Source organism: Tursiops truncatus, unplaced genomic scaffold, assembly GCF_011762595.2.
Source record: "Tursiops truncatus isolate mTurTru1 unplaced genomic scaffold, mTurTru1.mat.Y mat_scaffold_99_arrow_ctg1, whole genome shotgun sequence".
In the NCBI taxonomy this organism is placed as follows: Eukaryota; Metazoa; Chordata; class Mammalia; order Artiodactyla; family Delphinidae; genus Tursiops; species Tursiops truncatus.
The window spans coordinates 67,429-84,514 of NW_022983473.1; the positions used below are offsets into that span (position 1 = coordinate 67,429).

Sequence of the window (17,086 nt, forward strand, 5' to 3'; positions counted from 1 at the left end):
AAGCCGTGGAGAGTGTACTAGTCTACCTAGTTCAAATTCTGGCTTTACCCTATGACTTCCCTGTGGCTTCCTCTGCTCATCTATTAAAAAGGAGGATAATAAGACTGCTGTGGTGAGTTACGTACTAAGTGCTATTTAAGCATTTGCTATAATGATTATGTATACTCGAAGGCAAGGAACTTGCCCCTTGATCGTCTCTGTATTCCTAGTGCTTAAGAATTCCTAGTGCTTTCCTAGTGCATTGTCTTAGGATAGAGATAGCTCAGTATAGTTCTTCTCACTATAAAGTACTGTTAACGTTGAAAGTCTTTGCTCGTGTACTAATAATCTATGACATATCTGCTGAGGACAAGGAAAGGAATAGTTTTAAAACTGCAATGGATAACAAAAGATTGTATGATGTAATGCCTTTATTATGTAATTATAAAACTAACAAATGATCATGGTAGAAAATTTGAAAAACTCCTAGACAAAAGAGAGGTCAGCAAAATTTGGAGTAACTTTCAGAGTGTAGAGTTGTCCATGAATATTAGTGCTTTCATATTTTCCAGGACTTTAAGTAGACTCTGCTTCTTAAGAGTCTATTCATGATATTTTACTTTAATGATGTTTTCATCATGGGGACACACACACACAGAAATCTGTCAAAAAAAAAAGGCATGTAAATCACTGATGTTTCAGATAGCCACATGAAATAAAGTGAGAAAGGTCAACAAGCTGAAAGAATGTGGAGTAGCATCTCCTTAATTGCTTACATAACTCTGATAATTACCTCTTTGTGGATAAAGTAATTAATGGGGAATCTAATTCAAGAAAAGTGTATGAACTTCAAGCCTTCTCAAAGCCAAGTATTTCTTTCCACAAAAGGTTACTTTCCACGGCCATTCTTCCTTATTACCAGACAGGGAAAGAGTATTGTATGGCAAAGGGTCTTCCTGAAGGAGGGTGCTTCCCACACTGATTGTCATAAATGACTTCGGAATTACTGTTGCTGTATTACCAAAATCTTAAACTAGGATATTTTTGACAAATATGGTCCTTAGTTAATTTTTAGAGCTACAAACTGTCAGATGGCTCTGAAATAACAATTGTCTGGCTATTCAGGGTGATCACAATATGGTAATGACCTTGAGGTATCACTAAAAAGCAGGAAGGTGTGAGTCTTCCTTTGGTGCCAGAGTGAAATGCGAGTTGGAGTTGGAGTTGGAAAAGAGGCCCACAACCAAGTGATAGAGAAGGAGATGTGAGGTCATTGGTGAAAAACCAGGTTGAAGTTAAGGGGAAGAGGCATGAGGAAATGGTCAACGGTTACAGTATTACAAAGATCATCAAGAAGCATATCCATGAATGTAGTTTGTATTGCAATCTGCTGAAAAAGAGACAAATATCCTGGCCTGGCCTTCATGGAGATTATATTTTATTGATTCTGATAATAGATTATTGTTGAAAAGGGCCTCCTATAAATTATAACCATGCAAAGGCAGCAAGATAATTTATTTTTCTTTATGTATGTGTTTCATTCCTACTCACTTCTCTCTTAGGGGAAGAGAAAATCACACACAAAAAAATGTCAAGTCTCAGCTATTCCTTTTCAAAATAATTTTTTTCCAAATTCCAGTGGAGGCAATAGGTTAACTGTTAAGATTTGTAAGGCTCAAAAAGCTAGGTTTTTACAAAGTGTAGCCAAATTTCATTCCATAAATAATAGCTTTGGAAAGAATATGTGGTGATGCAAAGTTGGAAAAAGCTGGTTTTCCTTCCGTGAATGGCTTCACTGTCTTGGGAGAAGAGGCAGAGAAGAAATCAAAGTAATTAAACATAGGGTGAGTTTTCCTGATAGGGGACTCTAGTGCTTTAAAATAGACTAGATAATCCTAGGGATGATCTGAGGGTAGAACAGACCAATGCCTCATTTCCAATCTGGTACCCTGGAAGAAAACAGTGTATTTCCTTTGAGGTCTTGAGAGGTTTTTCTTCTGCTTTGTTTTGGTTTTGGTTCATTTTGTAATCAACCTTATTAAGGTATCATTTACATACAATAAAATGCAGACATTTTTAGTCAAGGGTTCAGTGACTTTTAATTAATGTATACATTTGTTTAACTACCACCCCCATAAAGATAGATAACAATTCTAAAACCCTAGAAAGTTTCCTCCTAGGCTTTTGCAAAAGTATCCCCATCTCCCACCCCAAGGCCACCACGGATCTGTTTTTTATCTTTAGAGATGACTTTTGCCCAGTTTAGAATTTCATGTAAGTTGAATAATACAGTCGGTGCCCTTCTGATCTGGCTTCACTTGCTCAGCATATGGTTTTTGAGATTCATTCACGTTGGGATGTTTTAAACCAGGACTTTAGCCTGGGTGGCTGATGTTGTCTGAAGGCACCTATAGGTACACCTGAGTCTCTGGCATTGTCACTGTCTGTTCTTGGCTCAGTATTTTCAACTTTACTAAGAAGCACAAGGTTGAAGTAAGGAAGATCATTGTCGGTATAATGGAGGTGAAGTGGGTTCTGTTATATAATATTCTCAGCAAAAATTGACCTGCTTGGAATCATTGTGTTGATAATCGACAAGGATTCTCTTCCTCCAAAAGCCTTGATACTATAAACCTTCTAAAGGACGCTGTCCTAGGACCCTTCTTTTAGTTTTCATATTTTGGGAAACATTTCTGGAAAATTCAAATGCTGACAACCTGAAAGAAGCAATTATTCACCTGAAGGCTAACTCTGCTAAAGTTGAGTTGTCTGACCTCTACATGCTGATAGAACCCAAATAGCCTTGCAAAACAATGCTCTCTTATTGGGTATAAGCATATAGATTGTTTAAGATGGACGTGTATATGCAGTAAAGTGAAAAAACAAAGAATCTTTGAGTTTCCCTTGCTGGTTTTTTTTAGTTTTTCATTTAAGTTTCTATAGTGTATGCTAATGGCTCAGGGAAACCTCAGGTTAGTTTTAGGTCCACTCTTTACGTAAATGTTGAAGTACTCCATACCCACCTTTTTTCTACCTTCCTTCTTTTCTTCCATCTTTCCTTTCTAACTTCTTATAATCCATTATACTTAATCCTGCATTTGCTGAGGTGGCAATTAGTGTAGGAAAATACTGTGAAATTTTGCTGTTCAGAATGCATGTTGACCAAATTCTATATTGAGAAAAGGTCTGAATTCACCCAGAGTAACCCTTTCTCAGAGTCTTTGAATAAACGCCATAGAAACTGGGCTATATATAATATCCTGACAGGTATGTAGAACTCATAGCAATTGCCCTAAAGAGCTTACCTAGCGTAGATGCATATGAATGCATTTAATGATTGTTTTATTGGCAGCAGTGCCAACATACACAGTCTGTTTGGTTTTATATCATTCTCATTACCTGCTGTTTACCACTGTATACATTGCTAATGGCGTGGTTTCTATGGCTTGTGAATTTCACGGCCAAATAATATGTAATTTATTGCACACTTCAGTGTAGAAGATGGAGACTCCATAACTTTTCGTGTGCTCTTTGCCCCTTCGGAATGTATTACACTGAGATCAGGCAAAGTAATAAATTTATTTCAAATGTGCGTGATAGCTAAACATCAATTAGGACTGATGGGCAATATTTCTTCTTCCAGCAATATAACAGTTTTTAAAGACTAAGCCATTGGGGGGAAGGCGGAAGATGGCGGAAGAGTAAGACGCGGAGATCACCTTCCTCCCCACAGATACACCAGAAATACAACTACACGTGGAACAACTCCTACAGAACACCTACTGAAGGCTGGCAGAAGACCTCAGACCTCCCAAAAGGCAAGAAACTCCCCACGTACCTGGGTAGGGCAAAAGAAAAAACAGAGACAAAAGAATAGGGACGGCACCTGCACCAGTGGGAGGGAGCTGTGAAGGAGGAAAAGTTTCCACACTTTAGGAAGCCCCTTCGCGGGCGGAGACTGCGGGAGGCGGAGGGGGGAGCTTCGAAGCTGCGGAGGAGTGCACAGCAACGGGTGCGGAGGGCAAAGCGGGGAGATTCCCACACAGAGGATCGGTGCCGACCGGCACTCACCAGCCCGAGAGGCTTGTCTGCTCACCCGCCGGGGCGGGCGGGGCTGCGAGCTGAGGCCGGAGCGCAGGGAGAGGACTGGGGTTGGCCGCTTGAACATAGCCTGAAGGGGTTAGTGCACCACAGCTAGCCGGGAGGGAGTCCGGGGGAAAAGCCTGCACCTGCAGAAGAGGCAGGAGACTTTTCCTTCCCTCTTTGTTTTCTGGGGCGTGAGGAGAGGGGTTTAAGAACGCTGCTTAAAGGAACTCCAGAGACGGGCGCGAGCCGCGGCTAAAAGCGCGAACCCCAGAGACGGGCGCGAGCCGCGGCTGAAAGCGCGGACCCCAGAGACGGGCGCGAGCCGCGGCTGAAAGCGCGGAATCCAGAGGCAGGCGTGAGCCGCGGCTGAAAGCGCGGAATCCAGAGACGGGCGCGAGCCGCGGCTGAAAGCGCGGAATCCAGAGACGGGCGCAAGCCGCGGTAAAAGCGCGGACGCCAGAAGCGGGCGGGAGACGTTAAGGCTGCTGCTGCCGCCACCGAGGGGCCCGTGTGCGAGCACAGGTCACTCTCCACACCCCTCCTCCGCGGAGCCTGTGCAGCCCGCCACTGCCGGGTTCCCGGGATCCAGGGACAGCATCCCCGGGAGAGCGCACAGCGCGCCTCAGGCTGGTGCAAAGTCACGCCGGCCTTTGCCACCGCAGGCCCGCCCCGCACTCTGTGCCCCTTCGTCCCCGCCGGCCTGAGTGCGCCAGAGCCCCCAATCAGCGGCTCTTTTAACCCCATCCTGTCTGAGCAAAAAACAGACGCCCTCCAGCGATCTACACGCAGTGGCAGGGCCAAATCCAAAGCTTAGCCCTGGGAGCTGTGAGAACAAAGAAGAGAAAGGGAAATCTCTCCCAGCAGCCTCAGAAGCAGCGGATTAAAGCTCCACAATCAAGTTGATGTACCCTGCATCTGTGGAATACCTGAATAGACAACCAATCATCCCAAATTAAGGAAGTGGACTTTAGGAGCAAGATCTATGATTTTTCCCCCTTTCCTCTTTTTGTGAATGTGTATGTGTATGCTTCTGTGTGAGATCTTGTCTGTATAGTCTTGCTTCCACCATTTGTCCTAGGGTTCTATCCGTCCATGTTTTTTTTTAAAATTTTTTTTCTTAATAATTAATTTTAATAACCTTATTACACTTTACCTTCGTTCTTTCTTTCTTTCTTTCCGTCCTTCCTTCCCTCCTTTAGACAACGAATCATCCCAAATTGAGGAGGTGGTCTCTGACAGCAAGATTTAGGATTTTTCCCCATTTACCTCTTTTAGTGAGGGTGTATGTGTATGCTTCTGTGTAAGATTTTGTCTGTATAGCTTTGCTTCCAACATTTGTCCTAAGGTTCTTTCCGTCCCTTTTTTTTTTTTTTTTCTAAATAAGAAGTTTTTAATTCAATAACTTTATTATACTTTATTTTATTTTTACTGTATCTTCTTTCTTTCTGTCTTTTTTCCTTCTTTCCCTCCTTCCTTCCTTCCTCCCTCCCTCCCTCCCTCCTTTCTTTCCTTCTTGCCTTCTTTCCTTCTTTGCTTCTTTCTTTCTTTCTTCCTTCCTTCCTACCCTCCTTTCCTTCTTTCTTTCCTCATACTTCTACTAATTCCCTCTACTTTTTCTCCCTTTTATCCTGAGCCTGTGGATGAAAAGCTTTTGGTGCTCCAGCCAGGAGGCAGGGCTCTGCCTCTGAGGTAGGACAGCCAACTTCAGGACACTGATCAACAAGAGACCTCCCAGCTCCACATAATATCAAACGGCGAAAATCTCCCAGAGACCTCCATCTTAACACCAGCACCCAGCTTCACTCAACGACCAGCAAGCCACAGTGCTGGAAAACCTATGCCAAACAACTAGCAAAACAGGAACACAACCCCACCCATTAGCAGAGAGGCTGCCTAAAATCATAATAAGGCCACAGACACCCCCAAACACACCACCAGACGTGAACCTGCCTACTAGAGAGACAAGATCCAGCCTCATCCACCACAACACAGGCACTAGCCCCCTCCACCAGGAAGCCGACACAACCCACTGAACCAACCTTAGCCACTGGAGACAGACATCAAAAACAGGAGGAACTACAAACCTGCAGCCTGCAAAAACGAGACCCCAAACACAGTAAGATAAGCAAAATGAGAAGACAGAAAAACACACAGCAGATGAAGGAGCAAGATAAAAACCCACCAGACCTAACAAATGAAGAGGAAATAGGCAGTCTACCTGAAAGAGAATTCAGAATAATGATAGTAAGGTTGATCCGAAATCTTGGAGATAGAATGGACAATAGATTGGACAAAATGCAAGAATCAGTTAACAAGGACCTAGAAGAACTAAAGATGAAACAAGCAACGATGAACAACACAATAAATGAAATTAAAAGTACTCTAGATGGGATCAATAGCAGAATAACTGAGGCAGAAGAACGGATAAGTGACCTGGAAGATAAAATAGTGGAAATAACTACTGCAGAGCAGAATAAAGAAAAAAGAATGAAAAGAACTGAGGACAGTCTCAGAGACCTCTGGGACAACATTAAACGCACCAACATTCGAATTATAGGGGTTCCAGAAGAAGAAGAGAAAAAGAAAGGGACTGAGAAAATATTTGAAGAGATTATAGTTGAAAACTTCCCTAATATGGGAAAGGAAATAGTTAATCAAGTCCAGGAAGCACAGAGAGTCCCATACAAGATAAATACAAGGAGAAATACGCCAAGACACATATTAATCAAACTGTCAAAAATTAAATACAAAGAAAGCATATTAAAAGCAGCAAGGGAAAAACAACAAATAACACATAAGGGAATCCCCATAAGGTTAACAGCTGATCTCTCAGCAGAAACCCTACAAGCCAGAAGGGAGTGGCAGGACATACTGAAAGTGATGAAGGAGAAAAACATGCAGCCAAGACTACTCTACCCAGCAAGGATCTCATTCAGATTTGATGGAGAAATTAAAACCTTTACAGACAAGCAAAAGCTGAGAGAGTTCAGCACCACCAAACCAGCTTTACAACAAATGCTAAAGGATCTTCTCTAGGCAAGAAACACAAGAGAAGGAAAAGACCTATAATAACGAACCCAAAACAATTTAGAAAATGGGAATAGGAACATACATATCGATAATTACCTTAAATGTAAATGGACTAAATGCTCCCACCAAAAGACACAGATTAGCTGAATGGATACAAAAACAAGACCCTTATATATGCTGTCTACAAGAGACCCACTTCAGACCTAGAGACACATACAGACTGAAAGTAAGGGGATGGAAAAAGATATTCCATGCAAATGGAAGCCAAAAGAAAGCTGGAGTAGCAATTCTCATATCAGACAAAATAGACTTTAAAATAAGGACTATTAAAAGAGACAAAGAAGGACACTACATAATGATCAAGGGATCGATCCAAGAAGAAGATATAACAATTGTAAATATTTATGCACCCAACATAGGAGCACCTCAATACATAAGGCAAATACTAACAGCCATAAAAGGGGAAATCGACAGTAACACATTCATAGTAGGGGACTTTAACACCCCACTTTCACCCATGGACAGATCATCCAAAATGAAAATAAATAAGGAAACACAAGCTTTAAATGATACATTAAACAAGATGGACTTAATTGATATTTATAGGACACTCCATCCAAAAACAACAGAATACACATTTTTCTCAAGTGCTCATGGAACATTCTCCAGGATAGATCATATCTTAGGTCACAAATCAAGCCTTGGTAAATTTAAGAAAATTGAAATTGTATCAAGTATCTTTTCTGACCACAATGCCATGAGACTAGATATCAATTACAGGAAAAGATCTGTAAAAAATACAAACACATGGAGGCTAAACAATACACTACTTAATAATGAAGAGATCACTGAAGAAATCAAAGAGGAAATCAAAAAATACCTAGAAACAAATGACAATGGAGACACAACGACCCAAAACCTGTGGGATGCAGCAAAAGCAGTTCTAAGGGGCAAGTTTATAGCAATACAAGCCCACCTTAAGAAGCAGGAAACATCTCGAATAAACAACCTAACCTTGCACCTCAAGCAATTAGAGAAAGAAGAACAAAAAAACCCCAAAGCTAGCAGAAGGAAAGAAATCATAAAAATCAGATCAGAAATAAATGAAAAAGAAATGAAGGAAACAATAGCAAAGATCAATAAAACTAAAAGCTGGTTCTTTGAGAAGATAAACAAAATAGATAAACCACTAGCCAGACTCATCAAGAAAAAAAGGGAGAAGACTCAAATCAATAGAATTAGAAATGAAAAAGGAGAGGTAACAACTGACACTGCAGAGATAAAAGAGATCATGAGAGATTACTACAAACAACTCTATGCCAATAAAATGGACAATCTGGAAGAAATGGACAAATTCTTAGAAATGCACAACCTGCCAAGACTGAATCAGGAAGAAATAGAAAATATGAACAGACCAATCACAAGCACTGAAATTGAAACTGTGATTAAAAATCTTCCAACAAAGAAAAGCCCAGGACCAGATGGCTTCACAGGCGAATTCTATCAAACATTTAGAGAAGAGCTAACACCTATCCTTCTCAAACTCTTCCAAAATATAGCAGAGGGAGGACCACTCCCTAACTCCTTCTACGAGGCCACCATCACCTTGATACCAAAACCAGACAAGGATGTCACAAAGAAAGAAAACTACAGGCCAATATCACTGATGAACATAGATGCAAAAATCCTCAACAAAATACTAGCAAACAGAATCCAACAGCACATTAAAAGGATCATACACCATGATCAAGTGGGGTTTATTCCAGGAATGCAAGGATTCTTCAATATACGCAAATCTATCAATGTGATAAACCATATTAACAAATTGAAGGAGAAAAACCATATGATCATCTCAATAGATGCAGAGAAAGCTTTTGACAAAATTCAACACCCATTTATGATAAAAACCCTGCAGAAAGTAGGCATAGAGGGAACTTTCCTCAACATAATAAAGGCCATATATGACAAGCCCACAGCAAACATCATCCTCAATGGTGAAAAACTGAAAGCATTTCCACTAAGATCAGGAACAAGACAAGGTTGCCCACTCTCACCACTATTATTCAACATTGTTTTGGAAGTTTTAGCCACAGCAATCAGAGAAGAAAAGGAAATAAAAGGAATCCAAATTGGAAAAGAAGAAGTAAAGCTGTCACTGTTTGCAGATGACATGATCCTATACATAGAGAACTCTAAAGATGCTACCAGAAAACTACTAGAGCTAATCAATGAATTTGGTAAAGTGGCAGGATACAAAATTAATGCACAGAAATCTCTGGCATTCCTATATACTAATGATGAAAAATCTGAAAGTGAAATCAAGAAAACACTCCCATTTACCATTGCAACAAAAAGAATAAAATATCTAGGAATAAACCTACCTAAGGAGACAAAAGACCTGTATGCAGAAAATTATAAGACACTGATGAAAGAAATTAAAGATGATATAAATCGATGGAGAGATATACCATGTTCTTGGATTGGAAGAATCAACATTGTGAAAATGACTCTACTACCCAAAGCAATCTATAGATTCAATGCAATCCCTATCAAACTACCACTGGCATTTTTCACAGAACTAGAACAAAAAATTTCACAATTTGTATGGAAACACAAAAGACCCCGAATAGCCAAAGCAATCTTGAGAACGAAAGAAGGAACTGGAGGAATCAGGCTCCCTGACTTCAGACTATACTACAAAGCTACAGTCATCAAGACGGTATGGTACTGGCACAAAAACAGAAAGATAGATCAATGGAACAGGATAGAAAGCCCAGAGATAAACCCATGCACATATGGACACCTTATCTTTGATAAAGGTGGCAGTAATGTACAATGGAGAAAGGACAGCCTCTTCAATAAGTGGTGCTGGGAAAACTGGACAGGTACATGTAAAAGTATGAGATTAGATCACTCCCTAACACCATACACAAAAATAAGCTCAAAATGGATTAAAGACCTAAATGTAAGGCCAGAAACTATCAAACTCTTAGAGGAAAACATAGGCAGAACACTCTATGACATAAATCAAAGCAAGATCCTTTCTGACCCACCTCCTAGAGTAATGGAAATAAAAACAAAAATAAACAAATGGGACCTAATGAAACTTCAAAGCTTTTGCACAGCAAAGGAAACCATAAACAAGACCAAAAGACAACCCTCAGAATGGGAGAAAATATTTGCAAATGAAGCAACCGACAAAGGATTAATCTCCAAAATTTACAAGCAGCTCATGCAGCTCAATAACAAGAAAACAAACAACCCAATCCAAAAATGGGCAGAAGACCTAAATAGACATTTCTCCAAAGAAGATATACAGACTGCCAACAAACACATGAAAGAATGCTCAACATCATTAATCATTAGAGAAATGCAAATCAAAACTACAATGAGATATCATCTCACACCAGTCAGAATGGCCATCATCAAAAAATCTAGAAACAATAAATGCTGGAGAGGGTGTGGAGAAAAGGGAACACTCTTGCACTGCTGGTGGGAATGTGAATTGGTTCAGCCACTATGGAGAACAGTATGGAGGTTCCTTAAAAAACTACAAATAGAACTACCATATGACCCAGCAATCCCACTACTGGGCATATACCCTGAGAAAACCAAAATTCAAAAAGAGTCATGTACCAAAATGTTTATTGCAGCTCTATTTACAATAGCCCGGAGATGGAAACAACCTAAGTGCCCGTCATCGGATGAATGGATAAAGAAGATGTGGCACATATATACAATGGAATATTACTCAGCCATAAAAAGAAACGAAATTGAGCTATTTGTAATGAGGTGGATAGACCTAGAGTCTGTCATACAGAGTGAAGTAAGTCAGAAAGAAAAAGACAAATACCGTATGCTAACACATATATATGGAATTTAAGAAAAAAATGTCATGAAGAACCTAGGGGTAAAGCAGGAATAAAGACGCAGACCTCTTAGAGAACGGACTTGAGGTTATGGGGAGGGGGAAGGGTGAGCTGTGACAGGGCGAGAGAGAGTCATGGGCATATACATAGTAACAAACGCAGTAAGGTAGATAGCTAGTGGGAAGCAGCCGCATGGCACAGGGATATTGGCTCGGTGCTTTGTGACAGCCTGGAGGGGTGGGATGGGGAGGGTGGGAGGGAGGGAGACGCAACAGGGAAGACATATGGGAACATATGTTTATGTATGACTGATTCACTTTGTTATAAAGCAGAAACTAACACACCATTGTAAAGCAATTATACCCCAATAAAGATGTTAAAAAAAAAAAAAAAAAAAAAGACTAAGCCATTGAACGCGGAGTCACTGAACATGGGACTCAGTTCACTGGGATCCTTCTTAGAAAAATAAAGGACAACTTGAATTGGATTTGTGTGGCTTATTCAAGTAGTAACTAATCATCTACATCTTGGTGAACTTAATTTGTCACAATCGTTTGGTATTTTATTAACTCTCTTCCCTCGACTCTCACGAGAATCGATCATGAGTATCTTAAAACATACTAAGTCGTCTTCCATCCCTCTAAATCTAACTACAAGAGCACACTTTCCTTATCCAATGCAACTTACTGTCTTTTAGAGTGGCTGGGGTTTTAATTCTCTACAAAATTAAAACCAGCAAAGAGAAACATTTTCAAGGAGCCACCACATTGTAGAGCTTTAGAAAGAAGACTTTAGAATTAAGGGCAACTATATCATTTTATAGCTAAAGCACCTGAGGCCTAAATTAGGAAGGTAACCATCAAGGTCAGGGAAGGGGTGGAAGATCAGGTTTCAAGCTGAGGAAGAGTCTACAGGGACTCAATCTGAGCAGGTCAGAAACTGAAAGGAGACCACAAATGTTCTGGGAAGGCTGGCATCTGGCCTCCAGTGTGGGGTTCAGACAGGGAGTGGGCCCGGTGGGAACTGCGCTTCTGCAGTAGGCAGAGAAATCCACCTCCCCTCCGGAAAGTGCCACTGACATCAGGGAGTTGAGGGGAAAGAGCAATGAATTCCAGTCCACCTGAGAAAGCAGGCCAGTCTGATTAACTCTGAATTTAGGCTTATTTCAGATACTTCTTGAGAAAGAACTTGGACAAGAGCAAGTCCCACGCAGCCTCTTTTAAATCCATGCCCAGTATTTTCTGGTGGAGCTGCTTAAACCCTCCAAGTGACTCCAGTATTTTAATTTCACTCTGTATTTAATTCCAACAGTTCTGTGACTGATTATTTAATGGGCAAATAAGTAGGGTCACAAAAGAGTGTGAATGTATTTTACAGGATGAAGATGGGTGGAGTGGAGCAGTCTGGAACAGGACACCAATAAAAAGGGATCTTGGTAAAGAAGAACGTCTATTAGAAATGGAGAGGAATTCGCAAGGAAATTAGTGCCTGACACCACGCCCTTCTCTCTGCATGTTTAGAAGCTAGTTTCTAATTTTATTTTCATAGGAGATGTGCCTGTGATGAATTGTCTTTTACCTCCACACTATTTGTCACATGGACATATTGTGAAGTTTGTGTGAGAGAAAGCAAGTATTAGAATTTGTTTTGCACGGAGCTATAATCACTTCCTGGAACAATACAGGGTAGAAGGAAAAGGAAAGGAAGGTGGAAACAAAGGAGAAAGACAGCTAATGATGCTGGAGTCTCCTGCTGGGATTTGTGGTATCTCTTTTTGAAACTAGGTACAGAAAGTCAGAACTTGACTGATTGTTTCTTGTTCACGGTTTGTTTTCATTTTTGTTTTTTTTCTTGCTCTCTCATCAGTTACTCCAGCCAGTGCCATGTCAGTTTCAGTTTCAGTAAGCATGCCTGTCTTGTTTCCATTTGCATTATTCATTATTCATGCAAACGTTGATTGAACTGATGACCCCGATTTATCACGGGAACATTAAATACACCAGTGGATACATTTCTTAATTTTAGAAAAAAATTACCAAGTGAAGGTTAAAATAACTCCTCTTCAATTTGTCATTTAAAAAAAACTTCTCCTAACATACAATACCTCATTGCCTAATAATGCCAGATAAATGAAGAATTCCTATGTATTCATGAATGCAGGCTAGTCTGTATATTTTTTGGCAGTTATGACCGTTACCGAGGGTAACGGCCTGGTTTGCTGGCCATGTCCTGTCTCCTAGAAAGTTGTAGTTTCTGTTGTCTTTCAGTTGGGCCATTGGATATCAGAGGTGAATTTATAAAACTATACTTCCCTTTACACTTACTTTGTTTTGTTTTGTTTTACTTGAAGTATAGTTGATTGACAATGTTGTGTTTCAGGTGTACAGCCAAGTGATTCAGATATATATATTTCTTTTTTCAGATCCTTTTCCTTTACAGGTTATTACAAGGTCTTGAATATATTTGCCTGTGCTATACAGTAGGACCTCATAGTTTATCTACTTTATATATTGTATACACTTTGTGTGATCCACGCTGGTCAGACCACATAATTATTTTCACTTCTGATATGATTTTTTCAGGTCTAACCTCAAATCTTTGATGAGAAGATATTTTAAAATAAGTTTAGCATGTGTGTGCTCTAAATCCAACAGTAGATATTAGAGATATGATTTTGCACTAGGTATTCCTCTCTTTTTTGTTCTTGGTCAACCAACTGAAAATTAGTTTTTATTTTCTGGTTGGTTTGCTAGATGTTTATGACTATAATAAAAGTCTTAAATTTTGTCTCATCTTAAAACACAATCTGAATTAGCAATGGATATTGTGCTATACATAGGGGCTGTGATATAAATATAGTTTCTAACTTCAAAAACATATAGCCTAGAAGGGAACACAGACACATATGCAGCAATTATGGCAACTGCATTTGTTTACTAAGTGAAATAGCACTGAGATGGATAAAGTGCTAGCAAGCCTTGAACAGCCAAATCAGCTTCAAAAATAGATGCGCAGTTCTTTAAAAATCTTTTTAACATTTTTCCAGCTACATGTAGCATATAACTTAGCATAAAAACGGTATGGGTTTTATTTTAAGTAATTTAGCATTTTGACATCCTCATAATGAAATTAAATCCAGAAGGAGGTTTCTCTCCATGATCTCTTGAAATGGTCCTTGATTATCCGCAATATTTCCCATCATCACAAAGGTGGTACCAAGGGCAGGGAATTCCAACATTATTAAAGTTTCATAAAGCAAAGTCAATTTTAAGAATATAATGTCCCCAAACTGATAAAGGTCTTGACAGATAATTTCAAGGGAAGCATAAATTATTTTTTGTTTGTCAGAGGGCAAAAATATTTAGGTTGAGTTAATGAATGGTAGAGTTTTTGAGTGGAGAGTGTCCTTAAAATATTGTAGATCTGTACTGTCAAGAGATGCTAGCCACGTGGCATTATTTATATTTAAACAAATTTAAAAATAAGATTAAAAATTCAGTTCCTCATTTGCATTTGCCATATTTCAAACATGTTTATTAGTTTCATGTAGCTACTGAATACTGCTTTACATAGTACAGATATAGAATATTTTCATTTTCAACAAAAATTCTATTGCGCAATACTAAAATTATACCCAGATATGCACAGAGAAGGCAACCAAGTCTCAAGGAAATAATGTAACTTCCCCAAGATCACACAGCTGTGTTTTTAAAGAAAAACAAAATGACACAAAGGAAATAGTAACAGAGGCATTAAAGAAACCCAGTAAGTTTCTGGAGCAGTCAAAGTAGGGTTTAAAAGTGCATACTTAGCTGTTAGCAGGGTTGAAGCTCTTGATGGTTGATAAGATCAACCTGCCTGAATTTGGACATTAGCATTTTATGCAATGAATTAAAAGCAAAACATCATTTCAACGAATGGCTTCCAGCTCCATATTTTTAGCCACTGCCGTGCTTCCAGGTTATGTTTATCACTTTCATATACAGGGCACCACTGTGAGATGTGATGGTTTATGTGACCCCAGAGAAATCAAGAAATCTTGTGGGGGTTATGGCTATATTTGAAAAGGTTGATTTTTAAATGCATCATGCAGACTGGCCCTGTTTTAAAAGGGATTCCTGCCATCAAATAATCAAAATGTAAACTCTCTTCTCACCTTGCAAAAGTCAAAGATAGCCCCTGCATCTTTATTATTTCATTGAAATCCAAATATTATTTTTCCATTCTCCAACTTGTTTTCCTCACAGTGTGATCAACTATTGCCAAGGAAGGAAAGGTTAGATTTATCAATCAAAGATTGCTAAAGGCCCCCTAGGTAACTGAACCCTCAGGAGAAACAATCGTCATCTATTCTTTTTCTGTTGTTTCAGTATCTTGGTAAAGAGTCATTTCAATATGTTTGGTTCTGTAGCAGAGGTTCTGTGAAGTGCTTATCTTCCTCAGAGGTCCAGAAAGCCTGCGAGTCTGTGGGTAAAGATGGGTAAGGAGAGAGAGGGAAGGAGGCTAGATAGAGGCTCAGTGCTGAGATAAGGACAGTGTTCTAAAGCCTCCTGGGGGTGAGGCTGGGGTGCACAAACACCCACGACTAATCTAGACAGAAACTGAGTAATCAAGGGGACGACCAGTGTGAAGTCATGTGGTCACCTCTCCCTCTAGAAATAAACATTGCCCTCAGTAAGTCTCCCCCCTGCCCCAGAAGAGCATTAGGAAGGTCTGGAGAGGGGGATTATTGGCAGAAATGGAAAAAGCAGGTTGAAGGGATTAGCCTGGAGCAGAGAGCCCAAGAAACCCAAGCCAGTAGATGGAAGGCAGACTTTTCATGGAAGTCTCCAAGCCCACGTCAAGTTCTGGGACCACCAAGTACAAGTCAAAGAGTGCTCATTTAACCCCTTTGGGCCCCCACGGGAGTGGAGGAAGACTGGACAGAGAGGGAGAAGGGGCCATTGATTGAAGGTACAGTATTTACTATGGGATTTAACTCCTCAAAGGCCTCCCAGTAGCTTCAGATCTGCTCAAGAATCCTTCATGTCCTGCTGGTTTGCAGCGAGTGGCTCACAGCTTCAAGGCCTCCTCTGCCAGATGGAGAACTATTTCAAACATCCTGCCTCTATTTTGTACTGTAGCGATGGAGACAGGAAACCTGACCCCATTTTCAGGTTCTAAAGAGAAATTCTAAGTACCTGAAAGACTGAGGAACATGGTGGCTTTTATTTAAGATGTGGAGATAGAGAGCACATACCTGGACTTGGGCCTGCAGCAGCACCGAATTGCACCAAGAGTTCCCTTTATTTTCTCTCGCATCTCTATTTCTCCTTTTCTCTCTGCTGGATTAGCCATGGGGACTCCAAGTTCTTCATTGTGTGGTCCTGGTACCAAGATTCTCCTGGGAATTATAAAGCTATTCACCTTCTACATCGAGCACTTCTTATTTTTTCCCCAGCAACATAAGTCATCCTTAAGAGGGGTCAGGGTGCTAGCTCTTAAATATATTTTAGTCATCCCTTTGTACATTAAATTCTCTTTCTTGGAGACTGCTCCTGACATGGTGTTCACCGTGCTCTCAGCTGGCCTCCTGAAGTTCTGCCCTGCCTTCTCCACCAGGTACAGTTCAGGAGCTGCCTACCTCAGGGTGATAGGTTATCTTCTAGTTGCTTTATTCCTTTCCATTTTACATTTAGAAAGTATAATTGGAATACATAAACTTCTCTGTGACCACAGCTTTATTTGCAACCCACAGGTTTTGTTATGGCATATTTTCATTACCATCCAATTAATAAAATTCTAATTCCCATTGTGACTTTATCTTTGACCTACATAATGATCAGAAGTATGTTTTAAATATCCAACTATTTGGTAAAATATTGGTTATATAGTTTTAAATTTCTTGCTTATTCGGAGTCTTGTTTTATAACCAGAATATAGGCAATTTTATAAATGTGCCATGTGCACCTAAAAATTTCTGCATAATATATATATTCCATCATGGTTGGTGCAGTGTTTTATGTAAATTTAGGCCCAAGTTCTTAATGATGGTATTCAGATCTTCTATAATCTGCTGATTTGTTGTTGTGGTTCTATGTTACTGATCTAGGTAATTTAGATTTTTCTATTTCTACTTAGAT

The 17,086-nt window shown here is 39.9% G+C and overlaps 2 long non-coding RNA genes across 2 annotated transcripts in view; one reads left to right on the top strand and one right to left on the bottom strand.

The window, feature by feature from the left end:
• LOC117310992 (uncharacterized) overlaps positions 1-17,086 on the top strand; it is a 48,090-nt gene that overhangs the window by 17,854 nt on the left and 13,150 nt on the right. The window lies entirely within an intron of this gene.
• LOC117310991 (uncharacterized) lies at positions 393-16,688 on the bottom strand. Its single transcript, XR_004524970.2, has 2 exons — positions 16,204-16,688; positions 393-641 (listed from the first exon to the last, which is right to left on the bottom strand). It is a non-coding gene; the product is annotated as an uncharacterized lncRNA (long non-coding RNA).